This window comes from Moschus berezovskii, chromosome 12 (assembly GCF_049115385.1).
Source record: "Moschus berezovskii isolate FMDL1 chromosome 12, NW_MosBer_1.0, whole genome shotgun sequence".
Classification (NCBI taxonomy): domain Eukaryota; kingdom Metazoa; phylum Chordata; class Mammalia; order Artiodactyla; family Moschidae; genus Moschus; species Moschus berezovskii.
The window spans coordinates 26,894,228-26,911,160 of NC_142471.1; the positions used below are offsets into that span (position 1 = coordinate 26,894,228).

Genomic DNA, 16,933 nt, shown 5'->3' on the forward strand with positions numbered 1-16,933 from the left:
GCAAGTGGCCCTCAGCGTATCCAGCGGATCCGCCAGCTAAGCGGAGGCCGCGCGGTTTCATCATTAATGCTCCTGAAGGACAATAGCTCATCAAGCCCCACCGAAAGCCCCGGACCCGTCGCGGAGCCTGGGCTGGCGGGGGATGAGGCTGAGCGACTCCTCCTAGAGGTGGTTATGTGGAGAAGGAGCAATCCCTTCTCCCTCCTCCTCCTCCCCCCGCTACTATCCGCGGCCCGGAGAACTGCCGCTTGCCGCCATTGACACGCACAGATAGAACCCAAAGAAAGGCAAAGAGTCCTGCCCGGCACCGGCGCCGCGCCGGCCGAACCTGCGCCCGGGAAGCGGCGCGCGGAGGGCACCGGGCGCCCGGAGCAGGCGGCGCAGCACCAGGTGAGCCCGCCATGGCGGTGGCATTATTGTTCAGGGGGCTTCGGGGTCTGGAAACAAAACGCGCCGCGGGGGCAGTGCAGGGGCCGGAGGAACCCCCCTGCCCCTCCCCGCTGCCCAGCCCCTGCGGGCGCTCCCCGGAGAGTCGACCCTTCCCGCAAAAAAAAAGAAAAAGAAAAATTAATAAATCAAGCTGCCCAACTTGCCTTCTCGGGAAAAAAAGGGGGGTTGCTCAAGAAGCGGTAAAATTCCTGGGGCCGGCGAGGAGCCGGGGGCATCTTGGGCGATTAGGGAGGGAGGAGGAGGGATGCGGGTCCAGCCGCCGGCCCCGGGCGAGCTGGACCCGAGAGAGCGGAGGGCTCCTGGGAATGCGGAGTTGGGGGCGCAGAGCGGGAGAAGGGAGGCGCCCGGCCGCAGGGGAGGGCTGGTCCGGGGGCGGTGGTCTCCGCAGGGGCCGAGAGAGCCCGGGCAGGGCCGCTCTGGGGGCCGCCGAGGGTGCCCAGGTCGGGCGCCGGCGGCTCCGGGCTGACAATGGAAGGGGCGCGGAGGCGCCGGGTGGAGGGAGAGACCGGGGGCCGGGGGCGGGCCGCCCCGGAGAAGGTCAGGCCGGGGACGCGGGCCCCGGGGGCTGGGGTCGGGGGCTGCCGCGCGGTGAGCGGGGCGCCGCGGGCGGCTGCGAGCCCCGGGCCGGTGCGGAGGAGGGTTCGGGGCCGGGCACTCCCCTCCGGTTTCCTTTCCGGGGCGCCCGGTGCCGACGCGCGCGCTGCGCTTTCCCCGGGAAATGGCGGCCCCTCCGCCGCTCGCTTGAGCAGTCCCAGGTTCCCGCTCTGCGCGGGAAAAGAATAATAATCATAATTAGGGTGACAAGGAATAAAAGTAAAGTATCTACGGTTCAGGAGAGGGCTGCGCCGGGCGCCAGATGCGGAGCGAATCGCGCGCGGCGGGGACCAGCCCTGCCTCCGCGGGCGCCCAGCCCGCGCTCCAGGAGCACCCTAGTTCCAGCCTCGCCCGCCTCCAGAATTCCGCCCGCGGGTGTCCTTCCCCACCTTTCCTCCTGGGGGCGCCCTCCACTCCTGCCCTCTTTGTTCCACACAACAACGGCCAGAAGGCCACTGAGCCTCTCAAGGGCCGAACGCGCCTCCTGTTCCAGTCGTTTCCAGACCCTGGTTATTCCTGGCCTGAAACGGGCCGCCGCGGACTTGAGTTAGGCCTGGTCACTGCTGGGTTTCTTGGCAGTGGCCCCAGGGTGGGCGAAGGGATGAACAGGACGAGGATGGGCTGAGAAACCACCGCACGGGTCCCTGTGTATTTTAAGGGGGTGCATCAGGGACCACAGCCCCGAGGCCCTGATAGTAAACTAAAGGCAGTTTGGGTTTTCCAACAGCGCTAATGAACTAAAGTATTATCCTTTAAAGCCTTTCTCCAGCCCAGGGGAATTCAAAACCTGGCCTAGGTCTAAGCCCCCTGAGACCTCAGGGCCCATTCCCCAATCGTCGGTCCAGCACAGCAAACGACTTCCTCATTTTTTTCATCTGTTTTTGTGTCGAAATGCAATTGTACCCTCACTGGGCTGCGCAGTTGCTATTGAAACGGTTCATTAGGTGAGAGAAAAAGAAACACTGTTCCGAGCGAACGTGTGTCTTCCTTCATGTTGTTTCTTATTTAGGAGCAGTTCCTTTGTGAAACGCAAACCAAGTTACATGTAATTCTCAGTAAGTTCACATTTAGCTGAAAGCTCTCTCTTACCCTTTTGGAAAACTCTCCTTATTTTCAAATTAATGTTCAGAACACCAAGATTTGGAACTTCACTGGTCGCTTTTTAGAATTGCTCTAGCTCAAGATTATCATATAAATAAATATAGGCACTGCTTGGAGGGAAGTTTCTCTTGAATCACGTAATTCACACCTTTAAAACCCTTATTTCCTGTATCCACATTTCCTTTAAAAATATGCCCAGTTCTCACTCTGGTTTTTCCTACCCTGTCACAGTTCCTCCTCACCCAGATCCATTTACTGCCATACTTTGGACATTAGTGGTTTCCTGTATTTCAAAACCCTATAAAAGAATTTACCTTCTTGGATCCAGAATGTTCCAAAGACTGTGACCCTGCTCCCTCACCATTCCATCTTGTCTAGTTCCCAGGGGTTTTGAGGCGCCTTTGGTCTCCTGTTTCCCAGCGGGTGGGACACCCTGCTAGCTATTGTCTGAGATAACCAGGTCTGTTTTCACTGCTTCCTGCCAGCAAGGCAGGAGAGAAGCCTGTCTTAGACAACTCTAAATGAAAGATATCTGTAACTTGTTCAGGGAGGAGGTATGTGCAAAAAAAAAAAAAATCAACCAACTTTCTTAGAATTTTTTTCATTCTCAAAGTTAGATGCTATCTTGGTAAATGCTTTTGAAAAGTGTGTATTGCTGAGAGGTGAACAGAAAACTTATGGTTACAGAGCATTCAACAAGCATTTGTGAAGTACCAGTTATTAAACCCCACTGGATTGGGGAAGAATTCCAAATATGAGGAGATCCTAGACCCTGCTTTCAGAGAGCTTACACCCCCAAACCTAGGAAATAAACTATATATGAAGGTAAAAGAAGGGGAAAGGAGATTAAGATTGGCAAACTAACGGGAAAATGGGTACTTTTATATACTGCTGACAGGTGTGTAAATTGATATAGCCTATTTGGAGGGCAGTTTGGCATTGTTAAAATTAATAATGTGCACATTCTATGACCCAGCAGTTCCATTTCTCAGTATATATCATAGAGAAGCAAGCGTGTACACATATTATGTTATTCCCTTCCATGGCAAAGTTTTGGTAACTTTGAAATTGAAAAAACCTAACTGCCATCAGTAGAGAATGGCTGAATAAACTCTGGCCATCTTCTTGGAAATTAGGAAACAGTTATAAAGAATGAAGTATACCTATATATACTGAGACAGAAAGGTCATTGAGACTTATTATTAATGAAAAAGGCAAATTGCAAAACAGTATATATTGAATGGTACCACTTTCATAAAAACAATAAAACCATGAATTTGTATAAGTAGAAATGCATACATAAATGGATAGGAAAGGTGTAGAACGAGACACCCACTAAAAGCGACAAGAATTAAAGGCATTGTGGAGGAGTTTAGTCATGTTAATCATACCCATCCGTAACCATTGTTATAATATTTGAAATTTTACAACTTGGATTAATTTGTATGTTGCTTGGATAGCTAAACACAGTTAATTTCAAAGTGATTGATAATATGTAATAAAAGCCATAATTAAAATGTTACAACGATTTTTAAAGGGAGAAGAGAATTCTCAGCTGGAAGGGAGGGCTTGGGCAAGGCTTCACAGAGAATGTAGCAGGATTGGAGGGAAAGAGGGAGAAGAAACAAGGCAGGAGCAGGAAGCCTAATGTAGATGCCAGGCTCTAGCTAGCCCCTCCTCTTTCTTCTGCGTGATGATGTACATTCCCTCACAGGCTGAATCCTGGCCTGGCCTGCCTGCCCAGGTTCAAGCTGGGGAGTGAACTAAATGAACAGTTCACAGCTGCTTTCATCGCTATGATTCTAGGAATACCTTAAGTTAGATGTAGAAGGAAAAAAATGAGGACATGAGTCCTAACAGTGGCATTGGAATGGCATTTTGAAAAGGAATGTAGGGGGACTTCCCTGGCAGTCCAGTGGTTAAGACTTCACCTTCCAATGCAGGGGGTATGGGTTCGATCCCTGGTCTGGGAGCTAAGATCCCACATGCCTCAGGGAAAAATAATAAAAATAAAATAAAACAGAAGCAGTATTATAACAAATTCAATAAAGACTTTTAAAAAATGGTCCACATCAAAAAAAAAAAAAAACTTTAAAAAAATAAATTTAAAAAATGGAAAGGAATGTGGTGGAAACAAGGATGGGGATTGGTTTTCCTCTGGATACTCAGTGAGATATGAACTGGGAAGTAAGTTGGAGGGGAAAGTGTCTGAGAAGGTGATCCATTCCCTCTCCCCAAATATCACAAAAGGAACCCCAAAATACTTTGAAAACAAATAGTTAAGGTTGGTTTCACTCTCTCATTGAAGGAATATTTTTTTGAATGTCAAACGTGCAGATAATACTGTGCAAGGTGCCAGTGGGGATGAACCATACAACAAAGGCTATGAGAACCATCCCCAGACCAGGGTTCCAGAAGCGGGGCTGAGGGGACGTGGTCTGCTCTCACACAGAATGTGTAGCCACAGACAAGTTGTTCAAATGACCACCACCCCTCATTTTATTGTGGCGAAAATTGGGGAGGGGGTCTAAATGACTGATCACTCAGGTCCTCTTCAGTCTTAGGTTAAGATGTTGTGAGATCTTATGGGTCTAACATTGTGATGATTGTGAATTCCCAGGCAGATGGAAGATGGGAATATGAGATTAGAACAAGAGGGGCCCAAGGTGCCAGGCTTTGAGGGAAACAAAAGCATTCCTTGCAGAGCATGTGGCTCTTGGTGTTCTCCCAGGAATAACGTTTCTTTTCCACCCCTTCACATTGCCTCCTAAGAGCAATGAGAGAAGCAGAAAGACATCACTGGAGTTTTAAGCCTCATGTTATACACACATCCAGCACTGTACTATTATAATAGCCGCTTCTGAATTAAAATGTTAGCCTGCATTCTATGAAAATAGTCTCTAAAACTTTCTTTTGTGGAAATAAGTCATAATAGCTAATGTTTATTAAATGCCTTCCTGCCTGCCAGGTACTGTTCCAAGAATTTTATATGTATCCATGAGTTTCATTCTTACAACAGCCCTAAAGACAGATACTGTTGTTATACCCATCTTGCAGAAAAGAAAAGAGGTTAAACTGTGCCCAAGGCCATCGCACAACTGGTGGGTGGTAGAATTAGGACTCCGACGCAGGCAGTCTCGCTCCACCAACCACGTCCTCATGTGTGTGTAGCGAGAACAGGAGGTGCCAGCATTCCACTGATTCTCAGATTATGTTCTTTTTAAAGTTTTTTAACGTTACTGTATGCAAGTTTTCTTTTAAAACTCTTCTTTATGTCACTATTTTACCTGACCGCGTCAAGAGCATCAGATTGAACCACATCACACTGTACTTTAAACTGTCTTTGTCACGAAGTATTAAATAAGATAAATTTGGTGGTTTCTCTGAAGCCCTTACTGCTCATTTATCCATCTCACCATCCATCATACTTTGCCCGATTTATTTGACTGGCATTGCCAATTTCGACTTGGAATGGAGTAAGTAATTCAAGTCAAAATTCCCATGCTTTGACAGAACATGTATGGAAACAGGCATAGGACCACCAGCCTCGTACAGGGATGTTTATTTCAGCTGATTCTGTGATGCCACAAGAATTAAGTATAGTTTAGGTCAAAATTGCAACACATGGTCTGACCAAAGATTTGAAGGTCATTTCTGGATGTGAGAAGTAGTCCTGATGATATAGTTTCGATGCCTAAATGTGGTTATTTCCATGACAACAGGATAAAAATCTAACAGAATGAAATCAAACTTTCTGGGAAAACCCAGGCCCTGTGTTCACTGGTCTGGCCTCAGTAATGGTTCATACACAGAGCTGTGTAACTTGTATTTTTGCTGCCTTCACTGCTCAACAAAACCATAACAGTAAATAGTGGCGGTAGACTACAAAAAGGTAAGTTCCAGTAGCTCATAGCATATACAGCATAAACTTTTAGATCAGACGATAATTCACTGGGTTCCCCACCAGAGTGCTAAACAATCACCGGTCTTCCAGAATTTCTGTAAGGTGGTCATCCACTCAAGCATTGCCCCCGGCTTCTAAACTGAATTTTCACCCCTGGCTATTTAGTGAACAATATAGATCATTGTCTTGGGGTGTAAAAGGAACAAGCCATAAACTCAGTAAAGTTTTTCAGGTCTGCTTTTTCTCTTCTGTGGTTATCATGGGTGATGGAATAGTGACTTCAAAGAGCACCAGAATATGATTTAATTCTACCCGATTGTTCCATTTCTAGGAATAAAGTAACAGATGGGGGTAGGGGAGTCAGAAAGAGTGACATTTTAAGCATCTCCTAAAGTAGCAGCAACTTTTAGGTCAGAAAGGACCTCAGAGGTCTGCTAGTGCCATGCTTCTCCAGTGGAGTACCACAGGCCCAGAGTTCCTTGGAGGCCCAGGACAATAAAGGGTGGGGACCAAGCCATCAAGCTTCCCAGGCCTTCCCCATTCCAATCCGCATAACTCCCCCTCTTTCTGTGTGTTATATATATTCTGAAAGGTTTTTTGTTTGAGCTAAAGAGAGGTTCTGAAAAATCAACTGATTTGCCCGAGGGCCACAGCTGGTCGATACAGACCTGGAATCCTTCCACTGCCCCACCATAATGCACGCTATGAGGCCTAGCTTGTTCCACCCGCAGATGGAATGGCACCGTATGGCTGGCAATCTCCTTTACTGTTGCAGGTGATACAACCTGCCAGGGCCCCAGACTATGGGGGACACTCACCATTTTGACCAGGGAGCAACACTGCCTGTCGCCAACATAGAACCGAAGCAACAGCCCCCCAGCCACTGTTTCCCACAATGTAGCCACTGCCTGAGGATTGACCATGAGGAAAACAAGGTGGGGAGAGGCAGGCAGGGGGAGGGATGGAGGGGGAGGGGTTCCTGGACAGCTGCCTCTGCCCAGCATACAGTCTGTTGTAGCTGTGAGAGCCTGCAAGTGGCGCCACCTGTATCCTCAGTTGCCCAGCAGTATTGGATGTCTCTGGAAGCCCCTGGTGGATCAGGCAGCACAAGGGGCTGCAGCCCACTCACTGATGGACTGGTCCACTCACCCACCACCAAAGGAGGCTACACCACTTCCCTCCCACTGAGCAGCTCATCTGGGTTCAAAGCTAGTCTCCTGCAAGGGTAGGTCACTGTTCCAACAATACACCTCACTATTAATTTGAAACTATTCGATTTTAAGGAAACAGGATAGCATGCCCACTGCTCTGATTTATTAATTCTCAAAAGAGCAAAAAGACAAAACCAGGCTGGACCCAGTGAAGGGTTTTCATTTATTATGTTTTCCAAGAATAAATAGATTGAGGAAAGCAAACTGGTTCATTTTCTTCTAGGATGTGTTACTAACTCAGAATCAAAGAGAATTCAAAGTATTTTTATTCATTCATGTATACTCATTTCTCATCTAATTAATACCGTAGGTGGCCAAATATATTTATATTAGAAAGTAACAGAAGGCTAATAACAAAGACCAAAAAAAAAAAAAATCCTTCACTCTGGTCCAATGAAGACAAAATGTTTTAAGAGTCACCAGAGATAATTGAGGACTATAAAATTTCTTATGCGGAGATTGTATAAGACTCGGGGCTTCCTGGTGGGCCAGTGGTTAAAACCTCACCTTCCAGTGCAGGGGTGCAGGTTCCAGCCCTGGTTAAGGAGCTAGGATCCCACATGCCTCATGACCAAAAAACCAGAAACAATGTTGTAACAGATTTTTACTTTAAAAATGGTTCATATCAAAAAAAATCTTAAAAACGTCACCATGTACTGCAGTAGCAGCAGATGACCTAAGTCCACTCCACATCGGCTCCATCCCACGCTCTGCTCTCCATCCCTTCTAAAACATCTCAGACAGCCACATATCTCGGCCTCTGAATTATAAAGAATGTGCTGGCAGTTGATTTTCCCGCCAGATTATTCCAGGACATGACTTGAAATGCTTTTTTAAATGGGACTGATTTGTAATCCAATAGTATAATTTAAATAAATTGAGTTAATGCTTGGTTCTAACGTTCCTGGTTGGTTAATTTAGTTAATTTGATCCGTGTCATCTTGATGAAATTGCATTTGAATAGCTCTTTACATTATAAATTGTTAATGTGCTTTAACATATATGACGATAAAATTATTGACTCTTCTCATTCACTTAAAGGTGGCCTTGGAAGAAAATGGTTTGGAAAGTATCACTTGTGCAATAATGATTTGCCCTTGGAGTTCATAAATGGAAGTGTAACAGAGCAAGTGATTTAGCTAGCACTACAGAAAATGGTTTTTACAGCTACAAAATAATACTAATAAACTACTATTATTTTAATACAGTACTTATGGTAACACACCAAAATATGTTAGAATTTTATCAAGTATGAGACTGGGATTTTTTTTTCCTACTCTTTAAAAACATATTTCTACATACAGTTAATGTATTTTTACATTGAATTCCCTTATGTCCTACCTAATTTTATTTCATCTCATTTTATTCTCCCAAAGGACAGTTTTGAAATGACAAAGTAAAGATGCTTATTGCAGGATCTACTTTGTTTTTTCATAAATATTTACTATAGAAAATATTCTGAAGCACAGTATGACAGATTAGGGAAATATCATGGGAACTGAAGATGAATAAATTGAATAAATTTCAGCAATTTTAAAACTAATCCATTAGGGGATGACACTATGAATTTCATGCTTATAAACATTATAGAAGTTTGTTTTTAAATTTATTTCTATCATTCAAAAGTGAGAGACCTCTTAGTTCTAGATTTAAAATAATGTATGTATAAATGCATTTTGATTTATATACTTCTGAAAGGAATGACCTCAAAAGAGTAAAATAAATTATCTTGATAGTCTAGATCCTTCTCAAGGTGGCTCATCAGCCCAATCAAACTACACCTGTGACACACTGGCCTGTAATTACTGCTGCCAATCTCAAGTGCTGACTGCTTTCTCTTTTTAAAAGACGGTTTGCTGAAGCTCAGAGGCAGAAAAAGTTGTCATTTAAATCAGCATTGCTGGCGGCTGCTAACAGGCCATCTTGCCAGTTGGCTACTTTGTCTTGTTCCTCTTCAGTTTGTATATAATAAAACCTTCAAGAAGTTGGGGCATGAAACTTAGTTTACTCTCGATCAGCTATTTATGCTTGAGAAAGAACTTATTTAAATTAAAGGAAGATGCGGGTCTAAAAAGAGCTTCCCTGGGAGCTCAACTGGTAAAGAATCCCCCTGCAATGCAGGAGACCTGAATTCGATCCCTGGGTTGGGAAGATCCCCTGAAGGAGGGCACGGCCACCCACTCCAGTGTTCTTGCCTGGAGAATCCCCATGGACAGAGGGTTGCAAAGAATCAGACACAACTGAGCGAATAAGTACACGACACACACATTGTTCTAAAGAAACCAGATTATTTTTATCTTTTCATGAAGGCAGTCAGTGTATTAAGTAAAGTTTGCTGTTTCTCACCAAGAGCAATTCATTCAATAAGGGCAAATGCTTGCTTAGGATGTTTTCTTTCCTTCCACTCCTCCCATCTGGGATTACAGTATAGTTTTAAATATTGTTTATAGGAATTCCATATGCTATAATTATGCAAATACAGACACACTGAATCTGATTCTACTAGTGAGTCTTATACAATCTTTCTTTTTGATGTGGACCGTTTTTAAAATCTTTACTGAATTTACTGGGCTTCCCAGGTGGCCCTAGTGATTAAGAACCTGCCTACCTGTGCAGGAGACATAAGAGACACGGGTTCGACCCTGGGTTGGGAAGATCCCCTGGAGGAGGACATGGCAATCCACTCCAGTATTCTTGCCTGGAGCATCCCATGGACAGAGGAGCCTGGAGGGCTATAGCCCATAGAGTCACAAAGAGTCAGACATGACTGAAATAACTTAGCACACTGAACTTATTACAATATTGCTTCTGTTTTATATTTTGAGGTTTTGGTCAAGAGACATGTGGGATCTGAGCTCCCTGACCAGGGATCAAACCCAAGCCCCTTGCGACAGAAAGCAAAGTCTTAACCACTGGACTACTAGGGAAGTCCGAGTCTCCTACAACATCTTGATAAGAAATTTTATATTCCTTAGTTGTCTCAGGACCAGTTAGTTTCCACTGACTCACATAGTGATGAAAGCAAATCTGAATTTTTCAATATGCCATTCTTATTCCATCACAAAACTCTTGAGCTTTTTCTCTTTACTGGTGTCCTCATTTCTAGGCTAATTCCCAAGTGATGTTTGTTAAGATGTTAAATTAAAATGGCACTTTTGATTTCTTGTCCAAAGTGATGGACTCTGAGCACTTGAGCTTTCCTAGAGCACATGAGCTTTTCCTCTGGAGCCCACAGAAATAATGGTAAAAGACGTACAAAGAAAATAAGCCCTTCACAACCAAGCAGTGGGGGCTGGTGATGGTCATCAGCAAATTGGGAGATTTCAGCAAATTTCTTTCTGTGACTGAAAGCACATAGAAACGTGGATGGCATCACAGAAAGAGCCACAGCTAAGAATAAAAGCAAGAGGGAGCTGCCCTGAAGTTGAGCAGGATGAAAAATGGAAAGTCACTGAAGGTCTGTCTCCAGAACAGCTAGGTGAATGGGTCTCTCTCCCTCTCCTACTCCTAGTAGGGCTTCTGTCAACCTGGCATTTCTCCTCCAAACTGACAATCTGAGGTTTCTTCTCTAAAGAAACTGAACAACTACAGAGCAGATCTAGAATCTGGAGGATGGGTATGACTCTACCAAGTAAGACTCTCATTCTGGCATTTGAGGGCTCTCAGTTCCTAACCAGGCACCCTAAGATGATGCCTGCTAATTGGCATGCCCCATGCATGTACCCTGAGGTCCCAAACAGGAACAATGCCTACCAAACAATAGCTGTGGAAAGCTTTTCTGTCTGCCTGTAGTAAGCATCCGTGTCTTTCATTCTTAAATATGAATGCATGCCCAAAGATCACCAGACATGGTAGGAAAGCCAACATGAAAAAGAAAGAAGAAAAGAAATAAATGGGACAACTGAGTCAAAAACCTCAGGTATGCAGATGACACCAGCCTTATGGCAGAAAGTGAAGAATTAAAGAGCCTCTTGATAAAAGTGAGAGAGGAGAATGAAAAAGTTGGCTTAAAGCTCAACATTCAGAAAACTAAGATCATGGCATCTGGTCCTATCACTTCATGGCAAACAGATGGGGAAACTTGGAAACAGTAACAGACTTTATTTCGGGGGGGCTCCAAAATCACTGCAGATGGTGACTGCAGCCATGAAATTAAAAGACGCTTACTCCTTGGAAGGAAAGTTATGACCAACCTAGATAGCATATTAAAAAGCAGAGACATTACTTTGTCAACAAAGGTCCATCTAGTCAAGGCTATGGTTTTTCCAATGGTCATGTATGGATGTGAGAGTTGGACTATAAAGAAAGCTGAGCGCTGAAGAATTGATGCTTTTGAACTGTGGTGTTGGAGAAGACCCTTGAGAGTCCCTTAGACTGCAAGGAGACCCAACCAGTCCATCCTAAAGGAGAACTGTCTTGAATATTCATTGGAAGAACTGATGCTGAAGCTGAAGCTCCAATACTCTGGCCACCTGATGCGAAGAACTGACTCATTTGAAAAGACCCTGATGCTGGGAGGGATTGGGGGCAGGAGGAGAAGGGGATGACAGAGGATGAGATGGTTGAGTGGCATCACCAACTCAATGGACATGAGTTTGGGTAAACTCCAGGAGTTGGTGATGGACCAGGAGGCCTGATGTGCTGCAGTCTATGGGGTCGCAAAGAGTCGGACACAGCTGAGCTACTGAACTGAACTGAACTGAGTCGATAAAATAATTTAGAGAAAGAAGATGATGTAAACACACCACAGCTAGTTTCAGAGAAATTGGAAGACATGGTGCATCCATAAAAAAAAAAAAAACGATGCAATGAAAAAGGAACAATCAAAGAGCAAGAAAGAATGCTCGGAAATTAGCAATATGATTACCAAAATTAGAAATTAAAAAGATAGGACTTCCCTGGCAGCCAAGTGGTTGGGACTCCACACTTCCTGCAGGGGACATGGTTTCGATCCCTGGAGGGAACTGAGATCCTGCATGGGAAGAAAAGGAGTGGGGAGAGAAATTTAAAAGCCTGAGAATCAGAAGGAAAAGGTTGAGACTTGGGGGAGCAATCTGGGAGATCCAAGACCTGGTTTACAGACATCCCATTAAGAGACAGGTAAAGGGAGAAGTGGGAGAAATAAAAGAGATGGGGAAATAATCAAATACATAACAGGAAAAAATTCCAGGAGTTTTGAAAATTTTTCAGACTGAAGAGGCTTATCATCAAGTGCTGACACCTAGACACATCCTTGTAAAATTTTAGAACACGCAGAGAAAATTTAAAAGCGTGGTGCATTGGGGTCTACCAAACTGCTCTATAAAACTGAATGCCAAAAATGATGGCTCAGTGGCTTCGAAACGTTGAAGCAAAATGACTTTGATGCTAGAAACTCCACCAAATAATAATACAAAGATCATTCAATAAGGACAATTTCATTTGTGTAAGAAAATGTTTATCTCTCAACACTGTGTCTGAAGAGCAACATGAGGCAGATAAAAGGAAAACAAGGGAGAATGCCAATAAGGAGGAAGTCATGGCATCCCGGATGAGCTGGGAAGACAGCCCCAGGATGACCACTGGGTAGAACAACCACTCCACACTGGAGCCCAGGGCAGAGGGCTCCAGGAACAATGTCTCTGGGGGAAAAGTGCCCCCTGCAAACAACAGTGTGACCTAGAAGCTGGGTGATGCCCCAACCAGGGATCAAACCCAAACCCCCTGCAGTGAAGGCTTCCCCAAGGGCTCAGCAGTAAAGAATCCATCTGCAATGCAGGAGACACAGGTTCGATCCCTGGGTCGGGACAATCCCCTGGAGGAGGAAATGGCAACCCACTCCAGTATTCTTGCCTGGAGAATCCCATGGACAGGAGCCTGGTGGGCCACAGTCTGTAGGGTCACAGAATCAGACACGACTGGGCACGAGAGCACTAGTCAATTGCAGTGAAAGCCCAGAGTCCTAACCACTGGGCCACCAGGGAACTCCCAAGGCACATTTCTCTTCTGTCAACAAGTGCAAAGATAAGTGCAGTCAACCCTCATTATTCATGGATTCCATATGTGTTGCCCACTCACTAAAATTTATTGGTAACACAAAAATCAATACTTGTGGCATTTTTGCCGTCATTCAAAGACATGCACAGAGCAGAAAAAGCTGACCCATCCACCGCACACCTTCCCAGCTGAGATCAAACAAGCCCACACTCTGCCTTCTTGTTTCATCTTCCACTTTGTACATGAGTCTTCATCGTGGTCTATTTAGTGCCATGTTTTTCAGTGTTGTGCTTTCTGTTAGTAACCTCACTGTTCAAAATGACCCCCAAGTGTAGTCTTGAAGTGATGTCTAGTGTTCCTAAGGGCATGGAGGCTGAGATGTGCCTTATGTAGAAAATATGTGTGTTAGACAAGCTCTGTTCAAGAGTTATTGATGCTGGCCATGAGTTCAGTGTTAGTGAATCAACAATTCATATTGCATAGGGTGTCTTTGAACAGAAACATACATCAGACAAGGTTGTATATTGATCCGTTGATGAAAATGTTGTGATCAGAGGCTCACAGCAACCCAACCCTGTTTCCCCAGAGCAGTTGTTCACCACTCACTAATGCGGTGTCCTACCTACTTTATAGAACACGTTATAGCACATGGAACTCTGCTCAATGTTATGTGGCAGCCTGGATGGGAGGGGAGTTTGGGGGAGGATGGGTACATGTGTATGTATGGCTGAGTCCCTTTGCTGTCCACCTGAAACAATCACAACATTGTTAACTGGCTATACTTAATATAAAATAAAGTGTTATTTAAAAAAAAAAAAAGGAACTACTGCACATAACAAGGATCAATTGTAATTACACAAATACCTCATTTTATTGTGCTTTGCAAATATTGCAGTTTTTTACAAATTGAAATTCTGTGGCAACCCTGCCTTGAACAAGTCTGCCTGAGCCGTTTTTCCAACAGCATTGATTCGCTTAGTATGTCTGTGTCACATTGTGGCAATTCTCACAGTATTTCCAACATTTTCATGATTATTATTTTTGTTACGGTGATTTATGATCAATGATCTTGGATGTTTCTGTTGTAGCTGTTTGGCATCTTTTTAGCAGTAAATTATTTTTTAATTAAGGTATGTATATTTTTTTAGACATACTGCTGTGCTGTGTGCTTGGTCGCTCAGTTCGATCCAACTCTTTGCGACCCCACAGACTGTAGCCTGCCAGGCTCCTCTGTCCATGGGGATTCTCCAGGCAAGAATTTCGGAGTGGGTTGCCATGCCTTCCTCCAGGAGATCTTCCCAACCCAGGGATCAAACCCAGGTCTCCCACATTGCAGGCAGATCAGTTTTTACTGTCTGAGCCAACAGGGAAGCCCAAGACATACTGCTATTGCATGCTTAATAGACAACAGTGAGTGAAAACAAAGCTTTTATATGTGCTGGGAAGCCAAAAAATTCGTGTGGCTCACTTTATGGGGTTATTCTGGAGCTACACCTGCAATATCTCTGAGGTATGCCCGTAGTAACTTGGGTGGGTGTGTGGAGTGTCCTAGCTTTGGACCACAGAGAAAGAAGTATGATGCTAGCATCCCACTCAGGTCTGACGGGAACGATATTTACAAAGCCTTCATCATGTAAATGCTATTCATCAGCGTTTATTTTTAAAATTTCACCTAGGGACAAAATTGTGATTACAGAACAAAATAGAGATGTTGTAATTAGGGATAGTGGAAAATACAGAAGAGAGAGGTGGAAATAGAGAAGTAAAGTCGCGAGGTGAGGGCCAAGGAAGGATTGGGGCCTGCACATCCTCATTTTACATGGCGAAGGCTCAGGAATCAGTACCTAAAGTTGTGTGTGTGAAAGCTGCTCAGTCGTGTTCAACTTTTTGCCACCCCATGGACTATACAGTCCATGGAATTCTCCAGGCCAGAATACTGGAGTGGGTAGCCTTCCCCTTCCCCTGGGGATCTTTCAACCCAGGGATCAAACCCAGGTCTCCCACATTGCAAGCAGATTCTTTACCAGCTGAGCCACAAGGGAAGCCCAGCAGTACTGGAGTGGGTACCCTATCCCTTCTCCAGCAGATCTTCCAACCCAGGAATCGAACTGGAGTCTCCTGCATTGCAGGCCATTTCTTTACCAACTGAGCTGTCAGGGAAGCCCTAAAGTTGATGGAGTCAGAAATGGGGATTGAAACATATTATTTAAAGTTTTCAATGCAATCAATAGTGGAAATAAAATCATAAACTTCTTTACCTTTTTGCTTTCTTTTACTGTTGTGTGCAAGTATTAAATTTAAAGATAAATTCAAAAATTTAAACAACTTCTTTAACTTTCTTGTTTTCCCTGCTTTAGGGAGACCCTGAGCAAGTCCTAATTATATGTTTCAGTTTATATAAGCTCACAGAGAATTTAGGGTCTCGGCCATTTATTTCACAGAGCCCAGAAGAAAAGCCTTCCATTCTATTTATTAAGTGGTTCCATCTCGACAACTTAATAAGTATTTCTGTCCTAACAATTTAGTAGCCATTTGAAAAAATAGTAACAGATGAATTAGGAGAACAGTTGCATCCCATTCTTAAATAACCAGGACTGAGTTAGAAAGAGGGGGTGTACACCTGTTGGACACTGCATGATTTCTCACACCTCGGAATCAGATTGAACACCCCATTCTCGTTCACATTCATTTTCACCCGCACTTGCTTTTAATCACAACAGCCAGTAACTCAGCTTTGCAAAGACACGGAGTCACCAAAAGGAATATGGTGCAATCTACCCCGAGCCACCGGTGGAACCACAATAAGCTGGTAGTTGTGGAGGCAACCAGAGGTTGACTATCTCAGTAGTCCACTTGAAAGCTTAAACATTCGCTGTTTTGTCCCAGGGTCCCTCGGCACACAGTTTGGGAACCATGGCTCTAGCATCTTTAAAACTTTATTATGATCTGTCATGCAACTTCATTGGAAAATATTTGAGGACAAAGGCCGTGTATATTTTACAATATCTAATGTAGTTTCTTGTTCAATAATAAGTACTCCATAAATACTTTCATTGAATCTATGATCTCACAGATTGTAAGATGCATACTGATTTCTAGAGAGTAAAAAAAAAGTTTAAGTGCATCATAAAATCAGTGAAATACAATAGTTATTTAAATAGGCTGGTGTGATTTTATTGCCCATGTCTGAGTCAGTGCTGCAATTTAATATTTACCCTTGTGATACCTGTAAAGTCTTAACTCATCAGTGTCCTTATGGACTTAAAACCCAAACATAAAAATAAATCCTAAAACAACAGAGTCTGATATGCCCTCTTCCCCAGCACACACAAAACCAGCGGTGTCCTCCCAACCGCTGTGCTCCCAGAGGTGAAAGGCAGTGAGCAGGCAACACTCATTTTCCCTGCCTCTTCCCTGAGTTTTATTTTCCTGCTCTCCCTCAACTTAACATGCTTACAACTCTTCCATTCAGTTTGCAAGTCATTATGAGACTCTATACAGTAGTCAGACCTTAGTCTTCCAGATGTGGAAGGACAGGTATGATGCGGATCTGGCTTGTATCCGGTCTGCTTTCCCATTTCTCTCGTCCCTCGCGAAGTGTGTATAACCCCTGGAAGAGCTTCATCCAGCCATCTTCCTTCTTCAGTCCTATAAACAAACATCACAGTGTAGTCCTTAAGCTCTGCCTAATTAGAAC

General features: G+C 44.3%; 1 protein-coding gene across 1 annotated transcript in view; it reads left to right on the forward strand.

Annotated features, from left to right (window-relative positions):
• Positions 1-245: 245 nt before the first annotated feature.
• MACROH2A2 (macroH2A.2 histone) overlaps positions 246-16,933 on the forward strand; it is a 57,614-nt gene continuing 40,926 nt past the window's right edge. The window contains exon 1 of the mRNA XM_088841939.1: positions 246-390. The gene's annotated coding sequence lies outside the window, so the exon portion shown is untranslated. The remainder of the gene's footprint in view (positions 391-16,933) is intronic.